We start from the raw sequence: 11,123 nt of genomic DNA, 5'->3' as shown, positions 1-11,123 counted from the left end.
CTCAAACGGATACACCCACTTATAGCCATCATCCGATCGTCATCCACAGTATCATGCAGCGCACGTTGCTGATCATCATTGTCGCTAAAATCTTCTTCCGAACTGCTAAAATCGTGATCAGAATTATTGTCCAAAATCGCCTGCAAAACCTGACTTGAAGTCAGTTTACGTTTCACCATATTCACAACTTTCACTTCCGAATGGTTATCACGTGACCAGCAAAGAAAACTTTTCCGGCCAAAACAACCACAGAGTTGTCGAAATACAATGTAGTAATAATACCCACGCCAAACCGCCAGTTATAATACGTGCCAGGCATTCACATAACCATAGACAAAAGTGCTGGATAATTCCGGCAGTATGGCGTCAACAATAACGCTACGATGCCGGATATATCTGGCAGAGGGCGGTTAAGAGGTTAATTACACTATAGAATGCACAGTGTAATAGTAAACTAATGCAAAAACATTGAATAACACTGACACAAAACACCCAGGCTCCCTGCTCAGCTGCACGCACAGGCTCTCTCTCTCTCAGCAGCACGCACCCTCTCTCTCTCCCTCTCGCTCTCTCTCAGCAGCACGCACCCTCTCTCTCTCTCTCTCAGCAGCACACACCCTCTCTCTCTCTCTCAGCAGCATGCACCCTCTCGCTCTCTCACAGCAGGACGCACCCTCTCTCTCTCTCTCTCAACAGCACGCACCCTCTCTCTCTCTCTCAGCAGCACACACCCCCCCTCTCTCTTTCTCTCTCTCAGCAGTACGCACTCTCTCTCTCTCTCTCGCTCTCTCTCAGCAGCACGCACCCTCTCTCTCTCTCTCTCTCTCAACAGCACGCACCCTCTCTCCCTCTCTTTCACTCCCTCTCTTTCTCTCTCTCAGCAGCATGCGCTCTCTCTCTCTTTAAGCACGGGTGGGAAGGAACATTAGAACAAATCCGAACTTTATTTAAAAACCAACCACAAGCAACCAAGAAAATAACATTACAGGAGTTCGCGCAATAGCCTTGCAACCGATCGCTGTATAAACACTTTTTTTAATTAGTTTTAAGCACAGGGGAAAAAAATGAACATTTGAAAAAAGTGAAAAGTAACACCGCAACAATTCACGCTACAAACTGAAAAATGAACATTTGAAAAATCCATAATACAAAAACTAACCATAAACCACCAAGAAAACTAACCTTGCATGAGTCGAGTTCTGGCATAAAGTGAGGAGAAACTGGATGGAGAGGAGGTTACAGTTTTGAGGGAGAGTCTGGCTCCGCGATGGAGGGATGTTTTCCTTCAGGTGTTTTCTCTCGTGTGATTTCTTGGGTTTCTGGTGTTTTTAGCTGTTTAGCTGGTGGGAGCAAAAGCCTCATGCAGCCATTCCAAAAACAAAGTCCTTGTGACCCAACCCTTCGTGTTTGCCCTCCACATCACTGGCAGTCTGGCTTTGTTTACATTGTGCTGCTTGAAAGCATGAGGGTTCTCAAATTGGTAAATGAGTAAACTGGTAAACAGTTTTTCCACCTCCTCCAGCACTTGAGGTCTCTGCCTGGTTAACGCTGTAACTCCTTTTGCAACATCAGCTGCTTTAATAGATTCTTTCTGCTTTAGAATAGTTGAAATCATAGGTTTTGACTTGTACTCGGCGGCAAGATCAGTAACACAAATGCCACGCTCAATACTTTTCAATAATTTCTTTCTTTACTTCGATTTCAATTTTCTGCAAAACTTTCTTCTCACTGCTCTTCACTTGCTTAGAAGTCATGGCTAACTGCAAAAGCACGCGAAATACTGTACAGCACAAAGAGATCATAGATAAAGCACGCACATCTGACTGAGAACAATGAACAGGGCTCAACACATGCTTAAATACAGTAATCGGCGTGTACGAACCGGAAGGGAAATGAAATAGAGCACAAAGAGTTCACAGCGAAAGCATGCACGCACGTGCAAGCACGCACGTCTGACCGAGAACAATGCAACACGTGCTGGAAATCATCAGCGCGCACAAACCGAAAGGGAAACTGGCTTGTTCGTATACCGAGTGTGTTGTCGTGAACCGAGGCAAAAGTTTGACGAACTTTTTGGTCGTAAACCGAGTTGTACGTGTAACGAGATGTTCGTGAACCGAGGTTCCATTGTACTAGCAGATTACCCAGTGGCTTTGCTCACTGAGTGGAAGGGAAAAATTTGTGGCACTCATGAGGCAACAGCATTAATGACCCAATTCTATGATAGATTTGCCCCCGCATTTTAAATGTCGGCATAAAGCCAGACTCCTCGGTAGCAGCCGTGGTGCCAAACGATGTCATCTGAAAACACGAATTGAATTTCCTAATGTTCTGTAGAAAATGAGTTGAATGTGGATTGGCACCAGAAATAAGAGACAACAACGGTTCAGGTGGATGGCTTAAAGGTGTTAATTTCACCTTGCCGTCTGAACAACACATCCCACATGATTCAAATGTAACCCTTCGTGCTTGGCAGTACTCACACATGATGCCCATTTCTCCTGTTGTAACTTTTGGATGTAGGCAATAATCTTTTTCAATGTTATAATTAAATCCCTCCATATATAGACCTTGACGCCTGTGCGACGTGGTAGCCTGTGAATACTGCATCCGTCGAATTTGATTCTGTTCAGCACGTTGTTCAGATGTTTGTGAGGCTTTCTCTCTCGATCTGCTTCTGTCTCAGTTTCTCTGTGTAAACTGACTGTTGTGGTCATACGTAATTTCTGTTTCAAACATGAGTGCATTATAATATGTTCTGTGGTCATACGTCATTTCCGTTTTAAACGTGAAAATAATTTTATATATAGATATACAGGTATATGTATATATATGAGGTGAGACACAAAAATAACCGGAAAGGTAAAAAAAAGTGAAGTACAGCATTCTAAACATTGTCACCTTCTACAGTATATGCTCCCCCTCCTGATCTACAACGCTCCATATGTATCTTCCATTGATTGAAACAGAGCTGGAAGTCTTCTTGCTTGAGGCTCTTCAACAGGCTTGCTGTTTCTGTCTTCACTTCACCCATTGAGGAAAAATGTCATCCCTTCAGGTCACTTTTGATTTTCAGGAACAAGTAAAAATCACAGGGTGCTAAATTGCGCAAATACAGAGGATGATCAACAGGAATGTTTTTGTCAGTCAAAAACTGCTTTATGGAAAAAGCATTTCATCCATCCGAGACGAGTGTGGGTGACCTGGGCGTTGAACGTCTTCCACATTTTCTTGTCCTTCCTTGAAGTGTTTGTGCCACTCAAAAACTTATGTACAAGACAAACTGTTATCACCGTACACTGTTTTTATCATTCCATAAGTTTCTGTGGCCATTTGGTTCAATTTTGCTAAAAATTTGATGTTGATTAGCTGTTTTTTCACCTGACATTATCGCGGGAACTCGTGTAGAAATTGTTGTGTAGATACTGACTGAGCTATTCACAGGATATACATACAGTAGCTGGTCGGCGGTTTAAGAGGGCATGTAGGAGGGGATATAGGTTTAGGATTCACATCCAGCCGACCTCCAGACGGTTTTCCAGGAAAGCCCCAAGCCCAGTCTGGTTATTTTTGTGTATATATATCTACTCATATATATATATATATATATATATATATAACCCTAAGCCTAAAAGTGCAACAGTGATGTTTTTATGTCATGTTTTTTGTCACACTTTAAATCGGGCTTATTTTAAAACCTACATATACTGTATATGTTTGGTATCATTCTTTTCAGAGTTTATCGAACTTTAATGTGATGTTGTTAGATTTTCAGATTCTTATTCCGTTTTTAAATGATAAACTAAAAAATATCAAGAACTCATGTCTCGCGAGACGGGACTTTGTGCCAAAAGATGTAACCATGCCTGGGGCCGGAAATAAAAGACAAAGAGTAGGACAGCTGCTGTACAGGCTTTTAAATGTTCGAAGTGCCGTGTGAGATGCAGATCACACGGCACTGCAGCAGCAGCAAGCCAGCAGCTGATCGAGCAAAGAGGGGGTAAAAAAAAACTATTTGTTTCCCATTGTATCACCGTTTAAGTGGGGGTTTTGGAGGAGTGACCACGTCTCCTTGGGGTGCATTCAGCCCCCCTCTTCACAACGCTATATCCTAACTACAGGGTCATGGGGGACCGCTGGAGCCAACAGCCAACATAGGGTGCAAGGCAGGAAACAAACCCCGGGCAGGGCGCCAGCCCACCGCAGCGTACGCACACAAACACCAAGCACGCCTGAGGGACAATTTAGGATCGCCAATGCCCCTAACCTGCATGACTTTGGACTGTGGCAGGAAACCTATGCAGACACGGGGAGAACATGCAAACTCCACGCAGGGAGGACCCAGGAAGCGAACCCAGGTCTCCTAACTGCGAGGCAGCAGATCTATCCACTGCGCCACCGTGCCGCCTATATATAAATATAGTGTAATTTCATATTCTTTAGTATAACTGCAGACTATATTGTTAATATTTAAAGTTATTTTGGTGAAAAAGAAATGGCAGACAGACATTTGTGGGTTTTTCTTTACCGTAGTGAGGATTCTTCTGCCATCATCAGTTGAGGTCTTACTTGGCCTACCAGTCAGTCCCTTTGTGATTACTGAGCTCACCAGTGTGATATGATATTCCAGACAGTTGATTTTGATCATCCTAAGGTTCTACTGATGTCTCTAAATAGTTTTATTCTTGTTGTCAGGTCCATAATGGCTTCTTTGACTTTCATTGGCACAGCTCTTATCCTCATGTCATCATGTTGAACAATACCAACTACAGACTCCAAAGGATAGAAGCTAGCCGAGGTAACTTATTAAGCAAAGGGGAATCACAAATATATACAGTATATGTGTGTATATTGGTGTGTGTAAAATAAATAAATACTAAATGATGTTTAAAAAAACAATACTAATTGCAAAAATTACAAAAACACGTTTAAAATAACAATTCAAAAGCAACAGACATTATCAAAAAAGAGGAAACCGTGCTTAAACCGGGGATCAGACTCTACCTAAAGCATAACGAAGCATTTCCTTTGACTCTCATTTTGGTTTAATGTTTTGGTTTTGTCGATTCTCTGGTTATATCTTTGGCTACCTCTCTGTTTGTTCCCTCAAGCTTCTTCCATGCTTCCCCTCATGTGATCATCATAGGTCCAGGAAAAGGACGGATTAACAGAAGGAATAGAAACAATGCAGTTCTTGTCCAAAATCAATTTTTCCTTTAAACCAAAAGACGATATATTGTACCTTTTCTTGTTATTAAACATCATTTTTTTCATTTTTCATGATAGCCCTTCCACCAACACTACTTCAGAAACTGTCATGTGTGAAGGCCACTGTCTCCAGAAATTGATGGGTCTTCTTGATAAATGACAACACATTTATTCTTTATCTTATTTAATATGAATGAGCGACTCACTTTAAACTCCTAACATGTGCAACCTAATATTTTCCCGGATTCTGTCAGCAAAAGAGACTAAAACTTATCCTTGGAATTATTGAATTTTTATTTATTGTAATATTTTATTAACGTCAAGGTTGCATTAATCTGTCTACTTTATAAATGAGTAAATCATACACTATTGCATTTTCTTCAAGTTAAATACTGTATTCTGATCTCCTACCCATCTGGAAACAAAGAAAGATGAAACAACATCACATTAAATAATAATTCACAGAAAACGGCAAATGCCCAAAAGGCAAGAGGTCCAGCAGGCTTCCTGACTGGACGGATGTTAGATAAATTACAAGCAAATTAGATTGTTTCTTGTAAAGTAAATTTAATTTAATTTAATTTTGGCTTTCATTCTTCTAGCTAAGCCAAACCAGAGAAGCGGTGTAGAATAAAGCCAAGCAGGGCGTTCATTAGGTAGTCACGTCCCCTCGTTTTTAGTCCAGTTAGAGCTGTGGGAGGATTAGAGATCACTAGCCGAGATGAGAAAGTGGGAAGGAGGAAAAGTAAAAAAACGTAATTACTAATTAGACATTACCAAACTCTATTACTCATAAACGCGCTGCATTAAGTGCATAACTTGGGAAAGCTTCTTTGTAGACCATAATCTCGGTTTTTCCTTGTGGTGCTAAGAATCCCAACTTTCGAAAAATAACTCCGGGGATAAAAAGGTCTCACCCAGTGCTGCTTGGGCCATAGCAAAAATTATTAGGGAAGTGCTTGATAAATGAAAAATTTTTGTGTAGTAGGCAGGATCCCAACCCAGGTTTCGTAGTTAAAGAGCAAGGGTGCTGCTAACCATCACACTACCTGTCATGATTCATTTGCATTTTTGTACATTTTTCTTGCTAAGTTTCCACTTTTGCCCGACTTATTTTCTGTTATTTTGTTTTACTTCAGAGAATCTCATGCTAGTCTAGTCTGCCTTGTATACAGGGTGGGCCATTTATATGGATACACCTTAATAAAATGGGAATGGTTGGTGATATTAACTTTCTGTTTGTGGCACATTAGTATATGTGAGGGGGGAAACTTTTCAAGATGGGTGGTGACCATGGTGGCCATTTTGAAGTCGGCCATTTTGGATCCAACTTTTGTTTTTTCAATAGGAAGAGGGTCATGTGACACATCAAACTTATTGGGAATTTCACAAGAAAAACAATGGTGTGCTTGGTTTTAACGTAACTTTATTCTTTCATGAGTTATTTACAAGTTTCTATTTGTTTACAGCCATTGACATGTCGCAGAGGTTAACACGTGAGGAGCGGATAGAAATTGTGTTGATGTCTGGTGAACGCAGTAACCGGGTCATTGCAGCAGATTTCAATGCAAGACACCCTACGAGACCACCCATCTCCCATGCTACAGTTAGCAAACTGCTTGCTAAGTTTCGTGAAACTGGTTCAGTGTTGGATTTGCCAAAATGTGGACACATGAAAACTGTCACTAATGAAGAAACATCAGTGGCTGTCCTAGCTTCATTCAGCAAGAGCCCACAGCGTAGCACTCGCCGCATGTCACTGGAGAGTGGCATTAGTCGAACATCCCTTCGGATATTAGCTACTCACAAATGGCACCCTTACAAACTCCAGCTACTGCAGCATCTCAAGGAGGATGACCCAGATCGGCGCACTGAATTTGCAGAATGGGCAAAACAAAAATTGGAACAGGACCCTCAGTTTACGCAGAAGATTTTGTTCAGTGATGAGGCAAACTTTTATGTGAATGGTGAAGTTAAACAAAACCACCGCTATTGGTCTGACACTAACCCACATTGGATAGATCCCTCCAAGACTGTTGGAACAAAAAAATTGATGGTATGGTGTGGTATATGGGGTACAAAGATAGTGGGGCCATTCTTCATCAATGGAAACCTCAAGGCCACTGGATATGCGAAATTGCTACATGATGATGTGTTTCCCTCTTTATGCACTGAAGCTGGCACGTTCCCTGAGTTTTTCCAGCAAGATGGTGCACCACCACATTATGGGTGTCAGGTCCGAGCATTCCTAGATGAACAGTTTCCTGGAAAGTGGATTGGTCGTCGTGGGCCAGTTGAATGGCCCCCAAGGTCTCCCGATCTGACCCCCTTAGACTTTTATCTTTGGGGTCATCTGAAGGCAATTGTCTATGCTGTGAAGATACGAGATGTGCAGCACCTGAAACTATGGATACTGGAAGCCTGTGCTAGCATTTCTCCCGGTGTTGCTATCAGTGTGTGAAGAGTGGGAGAAGAGGGTTGCATTGACAATCCAACACAATGGGCAGCACATTGAACACATTTTATAAGTGGTCAGAAACTTGTAAATAACTCATGAAAGAATAAAGTTACGTTAAAACCAAGCACACCATTGTTTTTCTTGTGAAATTCCCAATAAGTTTGATGTGTCACATGACCCTCTTCCTATTGAAAAACAAAAGTTGGATCCAAAATGGCTGACTTCCAAATGGCCACCATGGTCACCACCCATCTTGAAAAGTTTCCCCCCTCACATATACTAATGTGCCACAAACAGGAAGTTAATATCACCAACCATTCCCATTTTATTAAGGTGTATCCATATAAATGGCCCACCTTGTATATATTGTTCATTTTCTTTAATGTAATGTATTGAAATATCTGCAACGCCATTTTGTTTTTGTAGTCACTGCCAGGGTGGCATGGTGGCACAGTGGGTAGTGCTGCTGCCTCGCAGTTAGGAGACCCAGGTTCCCTTCCCTTGTCCTCCCTGTGTGGAGTTTGCATGTTCTCCCCGTGTTCGCGGGTTTCCTCCCGCAGTCCAAAGTCATGCAGGTTAGGTGCATTGGCGATCCTAAATTGTCCCTCAGGCGTGCTTGGTGTTTGTGTGCGTGCCCTGCGGTGGGCTGGCGCCCTGCCCGGGTTTGTTTCCTGCCTTGCCCTATGTTGGCTGGGATTGGCTCCAGCAGACGCCCGTGACCCTGTAGTTAGGATATAGCGGGTTGGATAATGGATGAATAGTCACTGCCATTTAGTGGCAATATTGGGGAGAAGCCGTGTTGTGTAACGCAACTGTTTCAAAACTGTTAAACTTATGTATTTGATTATTATTGATTCTTTGAGTTTCCAGCTTTCTTATGCTGCCTTCACGTGCTACTCGAGAGATGGTAAATACGCATTTCTAAGTCAGAAATTCTACAGCTGCAATATGGACAATTTGAATAAAACAAAGCTTCTCAAACTCTCTGAGTTGTAACATAATGCTGACCTTTCACCCTCTTGAAGTTCTCACCTCTTGTCACACACGCGCATGGGAGGCAGTTAAAGGGCCTGAATAATGGTAGTTTCATGCCAGACTGGGGTCTCCGACTTTCTCTCTCGTCCTCTGCAGACTATTCACGGAAATCCCACTAGGTGCCGGCGCTATTGATGACGCCACGTCCGGTCCTGGCACTATGGATGATGTCACTTTTGGTTTAGATTACATCACTTCCAGTTCCCGTCCAGATGATGTCACTTCCTGTCACAGCCTTTAAAATTGCCATGTTCTCAAACTACAGTCAATTCTGCTTTGGATTTGCAGCCAGGGCATATTTTCTTGATCCTCTGCAGACCCTTCATGGGAAATCCCACACGGTTCCGGCATCCATAAAACTTTACTTCCGCACCCACAAAAATGTCACTTCCAGCTCCAGGGCGGTCCCAGTAACGCGTCACTTCCAGTTCCTGTTCAAATGAAGACTTCACTTTCCTTTGGTTGGGGGTGCACATTGGTGGCACTTTCTGGTCCTGATGATGTCACTTCTGGTTCCGGTGCCAAAGATGATGTCACTTCGGTCCCAATGACGTCACGTCTGGTCTCAACCTTAAAAGCCACCATCTTTACACACCTAAATCAGTTCTGTTTTGGACTCTGACCTGTGCACAATGAAACAAATTTACCCATTAACAGCCAGGGCATAATATACAGGTGGCTGCCCGCTGTCTCCGGTTTATTCGTATGACACTCTTTAATGTGGTTATGCATATGTTGAGTCATGGGATTAAAGACCAATCCCGCCTGGTGCAGGCTTTTGCTGATGACATTCTGTTGTGTATCACCGAAAAGAGGAAGTGGAGAGGAATTTGGCAGAATGGAGAAGATAAATAGGAAGAAGAAGACAGAATATATGAGGCTTAACGATGATCAGGATTCTGAAGTTAACGCGTGCAGGTGGAGCCATTGAAACGAGTCTGTCGGGTCAGGTCAGGTTCAGGTTGGGAGCAGCACATTGCCACACCCATCACACGACAAAGCAGCTCAGGATCCCGGTTGGGAACCCCCAAGCAGACTCTTGTCCCAGTCCCAACCCTCGGAAATGACCATCAGTCTGCCGCAGCCAGGTGTTACGTGGTGCCCCTTGGCATGGTCCAGCTGTTTGGGTCCTCAGAAGCGGACCACCCTCAGAGAATCACACATGAGTAACTGTAAATTAAAATTTTTGATAACTCAGTAATTCTTAAAATAAGGAAAACAAGATTTAATGCCATGATATAAATACTTTACACTTACACTTGTTTAGATTTCCTATTTTGCAGTGTAGTAAAATATGAAAAAAACCAAAGGGGTGTGAATGCTTTCTAAATCCACTGTATATGGGTAAAGGATGTGATACGATCAATATACTGCCCATCATATTTGTGCACGTGTATGCAAATCTTATTTCTTGTTGTTTAGAATTAAAATGAAGATGGAATATAAACCGAGTAACGACCTCTTCATCAGCTGACACTGTTGCAGCAGAATTTGCCCAAGGTGGCAGTCAGTCATCGGCGCATTTCCTTCTCATCCGTCTCTCGGGTGTGCAGCCTCTCATTATCCCTGCCTTCTTTTCATAATAATTTACAGTTTCATCCCCATGTGTTGTCAGACATAAGTTACTGTATCTGCCATGTCGGTTCCATCTAGACATTTTCCTGTCACAGATGAGATGAACTTGCTGTTAAGTTCTGTATTTAATATTTCAATACTTGTTGCTTTTCTCCAGTTTTTCTGCTCCCGTCTAGAAATAATTTTTCATAGCGTAAAGAACCGTGAATTAGTAATAGTTCACCGTCTCCCAAATCATAAATAGGACCACCCGGCACTGTTACATCAAACTGAACTCCTCGGTCCATATGAAATTAATTAAATGTGAAATCCCACTTCACCGGCGCTTGTGGAATTGGTGCAGGTAGCTTCAGACTATAAAAAGAAAACTGTGCTACTGTTTTAATAATTTGCCCTTCTTCTTTGTGTTTTCCAGGAAAAAGAGCATCTCCTCTGCTCCTTGCACCAACAACATGTGCAGCCAATGTAAGTCATTCTTTCTGCAGAATTCAGTAAAGCCATGAGATAATGAAAGCTGGTCGTAGTCATGAAAAGAAGCAGAATGAGCAGATGATTCCGGTGTAGTGCTTTGAGAGCAAAGGGGCAGTGGTGTGGGCGGAAGGATCTGGTCCTCTTGAAAATGTGTAATCGAAAGTGCGAGTGCTGTCTTATTTCTTAAAAGAAAATACGAGCAACACAGGTGGAGGGTCATGTTGTGGAGTTTAATTTGAAATCCGATATCCCGTTGTTTTCCTAGTTGTGTAGGTGGTAGGATTCCATAATCAAAGTCGGGTGAGCTGTTTTGGGAGAGCAATGGGTTTCTCAATTTGTTGGCTGTGGAACTGAGGGGATCCCTTCTGGTGACTTA

At 42.5% G+C, this 11,123-nt stretch overlaps 1 long non-coding RNA gene across 1 annotated transcript in view; it reads left to right on the top strand.

Annotated features, from left to right (window-relative positions):
* Positions 1 to 10,742, top strand: part of LOC120515043 — a 551,425-nt gene extending 540,683 nt beyond the window's left edge. The window contains exon 5 of the long non-coding RNA XR_005630571.1: positions 10,692 to 10,742. This is a non-coding gene — a long non-coding RNA (uncharacterized LOC120515043). The remainder of the gene's footprint in view (positions 1 to 10,691) is intronic.
* The last annotated feature ends 381 nt before the right edge of the window (positions 10,743 to 11,123 follow it).

Source organism: Polypterus senegalus, chromosome 14 (assembly GCF_016835505.1).
Source record: "Polypterus senegalus isolate Bchr_013 chromosome 14, ASM1683550v1, whole genome shotgun sequence".
In the NCBI taxonomy this organism is placed as follows: Eukaryota; Metazoa; Chordata; class Cladistia; order Polypteriformes; family Polypteridae; genus Polypterus; species Polypterus senegalus.
This window is presented reverse-complemented; position numbering and strand designations above follow the sequence as displayed.